Raw genomic sequence first — 6122 nt, 5'->3', positions numbered from 1 at the left:
GACCTCAGATGATGCCATGAGGGACTAGCTGAGTGTAGAGGCGGCAGGCAGGCTGGGTGTAATGCTGAGAGAGAGAGGGGGGGGGGTACTGTTTAGAGAGTACCGATACTGCTTCTACACTGCCAATTCTGAGCCTTGGGCTAAACTCTCCGATTCCATCCATTCGTTTTACTGGACAGAGTATCTATTTAGATCATATATTTTGGGGTGACTCACAAACAATATGGGTTCATTTTATGGTTTTACCCAACCTAGTGTGACGACTACCACTAAAGGGTCATTCGAAACTGGCCCCTGTAAATGTCCTAACCCAACCCCCTCCAATGTACAGTAAATGTCCTAACCCAATAATACACGAGACCCTCGATCTTCTTGGGACCAAGTAAGGTTTAGTCGATAAACCAATGTACAGTTCGCCCCCCCCCCCCCACCTACCCAACCTCCTCCAATGTAGTTTCTTCGTCAAATGTATATACTCTTTTTTGTATCACAAACAGTACTGTATTTGTAAATCTGGTAGGTCATAAATGTATAGATGTAGGCATGTAGCAGTACTGTCTATCGGTATGTCATGTATGATATATGTTATGATGAATTGAAAATGGGGGACCCTGATGTAAACAAGACGAAAGTCTTTCTCTGGTCTGCATCCCCTTAAAGGATAACTCCACTTTTTTTTTTAAATTAGCTTATTTAACATCTTCCCTGGAGTTAGACAAGAAGATGCATACCTTTTTTGTCTCTGTGCGTGCATTTTAGCTTTGGGAATAGACGCTCCGTTAGCATAGCTTAGCTTCATCACTGGAAGTGGGGGAGGACAGTAGCCTTACAGTGCCTTACAGTGTATTGCAAGGTCTGACATTGACCAAACTTGATATGCATGACCTTGGTGGGCTCTAGGTCAACTCCTGAAAAGGGGGTCAATGTCAGACCTTGCAATCAAAAGTTAGGGGCGCACTGAAATTATGGCAAGGGTTATTAGCCCCCTAACTTTTGATTGCAAAGTCTGACATTGACCCCCTTTTCAGGAGTTGACCTAGAGCCCACCAAGGTCATGCATATCAAGTTTGGTCAATGTCAGACCTTGCAATACACTGTAAGGCACTGTAAGGCTACTGTCCTTGCAATGGGCCTGGTCTACAAGATACACTATACGACCGGGGTGCCCATGTACATGTCAAAATACTTCCCAAAGGTCAGTGAATACCACAACCACTACACCAGAGGAAGCTCAACAAATCATGTTAAACCCAGATTCGGCTCAAACAAGGGACTAAACACGTTTCGCAATTATGCCACAACAATGTGGAACGCCCTACCCAAAGCTGTAAAGGAATGTGAATCCCTGCCCACATTCAAAACCGCCCTTAAAGAGCACCTACGGGAGGCTGCAATTCGAAACTGGCCACCGTAAATGCCCAAAACCCCCACCACCTCCTAATAGACAGTCTCCTCCCCACCGCATGTATATATTCCCTCCCCGCCGTATGTATATTTCCCACCCACCCCCTCCTAATGTACAGTCCCCTCCCCATCATATGTATATACTCTGTCAGGATCTAGGGGTAACAGTACTGTATATTTGAATACCGCCTATGTCACAAATGTATCAGTACTAAATACCTATATGTCCCTATGCCATAAATGTCATGTATGTTGTGTATGTCATAAATGTCTATATGAATTGAAAATGGGGGACCCTGATGGAAACAAGACAAACGTCTTTCTCAGGTCTGCATCCCCTTAACAATTGTATGTATTGAGCCGTACTGTATTGTACCCATTCTGCAATCTGTTAAATAAAGTTTTCATTCATTCATTCCTCCCCCACTTCCAGTGATGAAGCTAAGCTATGCTAACGGAGCGTCTATTCCCAAAGCTAAAATGCACGCACAGAGACAAAAAAGGTATGCATCTTCTTGTCTAACTCCAGGGAAGATGTTAAATAAGCTAATTTAAAAAAAAAGTGGAGTTATCCTTTAACAATTGTGTGTATTGAGCTGTACTGTATTGTACCCATTCTGCAATCTGTTAATAAACTTTTCAATAAATAAATCAATTAATCAAGGGCATGTGGTCACCACTTTGTTTTGCTTTAATTCGAGGGCAGTGATAATGGGGAAAATATGTGTAGCTTATTTCTGTCTAGAATAGGCTAAATGTAGCCTGTTCCTTACTATGGTATAAGAAAAATTTCAGTTTGATAGTAACATGAGTCCTTCAGTTCAACCATTCATATCAAGATAACAGGCTATGGAGATTCCATCTGAAAGATGTTTATACCACAGGAAGAGGTACTGTAGGTACATTTGCACAAGCCCAACATAGCCTAGAGAGACACTGCATGAGATTTGTGAACATAGCATGCGTTAAGTGCCTTGATGATAATGTGATGTCCAAATCAAAGTCAGTTCTGTAGCCTAAGTTACTGTTCCCAGACAGTTATTAGCCCCTTTCGTGACTGCTGATGATGATCAGCTGTATCATCAGCAGTCAGTAAACTAGCCTGGCAGCAAGATGGCTGCAGCTAGCTGAAGGCTGGCTAATGTTGCTAGCATATCAAGGCCAGCAAGGGCAACTAGCTATAGACGGCTGCCAAGGCAACAATATTTCACATATACGGTGTCACTTCGGTACTTTTGGTATTACACAAGCTAGATAACACAGCTAGCCGGCGTGCGTGCATATTCACAGCTGAGCTCACGTTCAATCAGAAAGCAACGCTGGCTACGTCGTGTGTGGAGTCGGGCACGCAGTACGTCGTAACGGGACGGCGGCCTGGCTGATAGCGTGCACTGTTTACATTCCAGCTGTCAACCTGGCATCCTCTTAACTGCATCGCTTATTAGTTAGCCAAAGTATAACGTGGATATCTTACCTTCCGGTATCTGATTATGAAACAGTCGATCGTTTTGTTCTCCCGTACCAAAAAAAGTAATGTGCTTGATAGCCAGCTTGCTAGCCGTTTGCTATTTTGATCCGCTAGCAACCGGCTAGCCTAGCTGGTTCACGGGCGTCGCCCCTGCGCATTGCGCTGCATACAGAGTGGGGAGGACGCTGCGAGCTCAGCTGCTGCAGAGGTGCTGCCCAGCGTCTTTGTAATCATTATTGAAAATGCAGTTAAAGTGTTACATACCTAAGTATGTCATGGAAATTGAAAATTGAAATTGAAATTGAAAATGGGGGAAAATGTACATTGGAGGTGGTTGGGTGGGTGGTGGGGGGGTTGGGTAGGAGGGGTGGGGGGGGGACCTGTACAAGCAAAACTGTACATTGGAATATTGACAACTATGCTTGGTCATTTACTGTACATTGGAGGGGGTTGGGTTAGGAAATGTACAGAGGCCAGTTGTGGGCTATGTGATTGGGGCACAAATGTGACAGGGGCACATTTACAGGGGCTATGTGATTGGTACTGGCATGTGCTTTCTCTCACAGATTACTCAGTAAATGTCTGTTGTCACCATGTGCTCTTGTAGATTAATCATTATGCACATTTCTGTTTTCGAGTTTACCACCAGGAAGTTGCACTCAAATGGTTGACCAAATGGTAACCAGTGGTAAATTCTGGCAGGTTTCATGATACCAGAGTTTACGAGTTGTGACGTTTCACGCACCCTTCACTTTTTGTGTGCAAATATACTTTATTATGAGCACAGACTATCATGAGACATCATCAGAAATATGATGTTGATATCTATGGGCACTGGGCAGTATTAGAGAAGATGGGGTTAGGTAAAAGGTTTCATTGATATGATTAAAGTAGTATACAAAGACCCATCGGCCATGATTACTACAGGTATAATCACCTCCGGAATATTTCCGGTATCACGCTCAGCTAGACAGGGTTGCCCTCTTAGTCCCGGACTATTCGATCTATCATTAGAACCTTTAGCACAATATATAAGACAATCCCAATCCATACAACCAATCGTAATCAAGGGCACACAACATAAAATTAGTTTATATGCGGACGACGTAATACTGTTCATGCAAAACCCCAACACCACACTGCCTCATCTGCTCAAGTTGATTGAGAACTTTGGAGATTTATCGGGATTCAAGATAAATTGGCCGAAGTCGGCTTTCCTTCCACTTAACACCCCTGCAAAAAAAGATATAACCCTCCCAGGAGAGATACCTATGGTAAAACATTTTAGATGCTTGGGAGTGGAAATATTCCCCACCATAAGACAAACGGTGAAGTACAATTACACAAAAATCCAAAACAAAATCAAAGACGACCTTGATAGGTGGGCAAAACTTAAAAACTCAGTACAGGCACGGATATCAATAGTTAAGATGGACGTACTACCTAGAATCAACTTCTTCAGTTCAATGCTACCGTTACCCCCTCCAGAGGGTTACTGGAAAAGATTACACTCCTCCACATACAAATTTATTTGGAATAACAAACCACCACGTATAAAAAGATCCACCGCACAGAGAAATAAAGCAGACGGTGGCATGGCATTTCCAGATTTTTTCCACTATTTTAAGGCGTACACATTAAGACCATTGATAACATGGTTTGATCCCCAAGCATTAGTATCCTGGAGAAAATTAGAAGAAAACATAGTAGCCCCACATAGACTGAAGGACATAGCATACACTAAACTACCAATCAAGCATTGTGAACGGAAATTTGGCCCCATAATTACTATGCGATCCGGATATGGCGTGAAACACACAAAAAATATCCTAACCCACATAAATGGCACAATCATACTCCCTTATTCAATAATAATGCACTCTTGATTGGAAAACGACCTATAAGATTCCCTATATGGGAAAAGCAAGGCATACACTCATTAGGGGATGTTTTTAACAAACAGGATTTCTGTAGTTATGAAGAAATACAGAAGAAATTTAATCTCACCAAGTCCACACATCTTTTTTACTTACAGTTATTGTTATGTTTGAAGACTCAAGGTGTTCCATTAACGAAACCAATTGAACACCACAGATACCACAAATTCTTCTATGAAAGAGAGACATCAAGAGGTTTTGTTTCAGATTTTTATCATCAATTACTAACGTCCTCATATGAAACCCTCCACCTAGACTCCGTCTGGAGGAGGGATATACCAGACCTGGAAAGTGATTTTGATTGGCAAGAAGCCTGGGCAAATGTTCGACTCACATCAAGGAACCCGGACCATCAACAAATCAATCTTAACTATATTCACAGGACATACTTGACTCCTATAAGACTGAAAAAAAATGGGTCTTATACAAGACTCCAAATGCTCTTTATGTACAAATGGGGACGAGGGGACATTTATGCACATGTACTGGGACTGCCCACCAGTTAAGATATTCTGGAAAGAGGTGACCCAGCAATTATCAAATCTCGTAACTTGGAATATACCTATACACCCCTCTGTATTACTGCTGAATGATGTTTTTGAGTGTGCAGTACATCCACAGCTAAAGAGATTGGTTTTATCGGGTATCACAGTGGCTAAAAAGCTGATAGCATCACGATGGTTCCAACCGGAAAAAATTTGCTGAAAGGTCTGGATTATTACATATCTCGATGTGATCTATCAAGAAATATCTACAGCAAGAATTTTGGGTCTCAATGAATCCAAAATGACACTGTGGTTAGAAGTGGTGGAGAAAATAAAAGCTAGCATATAATGGTAATGTCTGGTTAGGAGCGAGGGAAAATGGATGGATTATCCAATGGGGGGTCCGGGAGGGGGGGGGTACGAGCTGGAGCATATGTGTGTAGGTTTTTAGATAACAGGTATTAAGGGTATATCCTATATATGACAATTAACTAAAATGTGATTTCATTGGATGTGCACTGTCAACTAATGCTTGTGTATCTTATCGTGTGTTGTCATGTTTGTTTATATGTTTGTTTAAAAAAATAATAAAAAAAGAAAATACAAAAAAAGAAATATTATGTTGACTTGCTGGGATTCCAAAAAATGGCTCAAACCACCTGTATATAATTTTATTTTTGAATAATCTGTCTGAATCTGCTGTCTTTGATTGATTGAACATTTTATTAACAGATTGCAAAATGGGTACAATACAGTACGGCTCAATACACACAATTGTTAAGGGGATGCAGACCAGAGAAAGACTTTTGTCTTGTTTACATCAGGGTC

This window comes from Notolepis coatsorum (assembly GCF_963971535.1).
Source record: "Notolepis coatsorum genome assembly, chromosome: 17".
Taxonomy (NCBI): Eukaryota; Metazoa; Chordata; class Actinopteri; order Aulopiformes; family Paralepididae; genus Notolepis; species Notolepis coatsorum.
Note: the sequence above shows the minus strand (reverse complement) of the source record.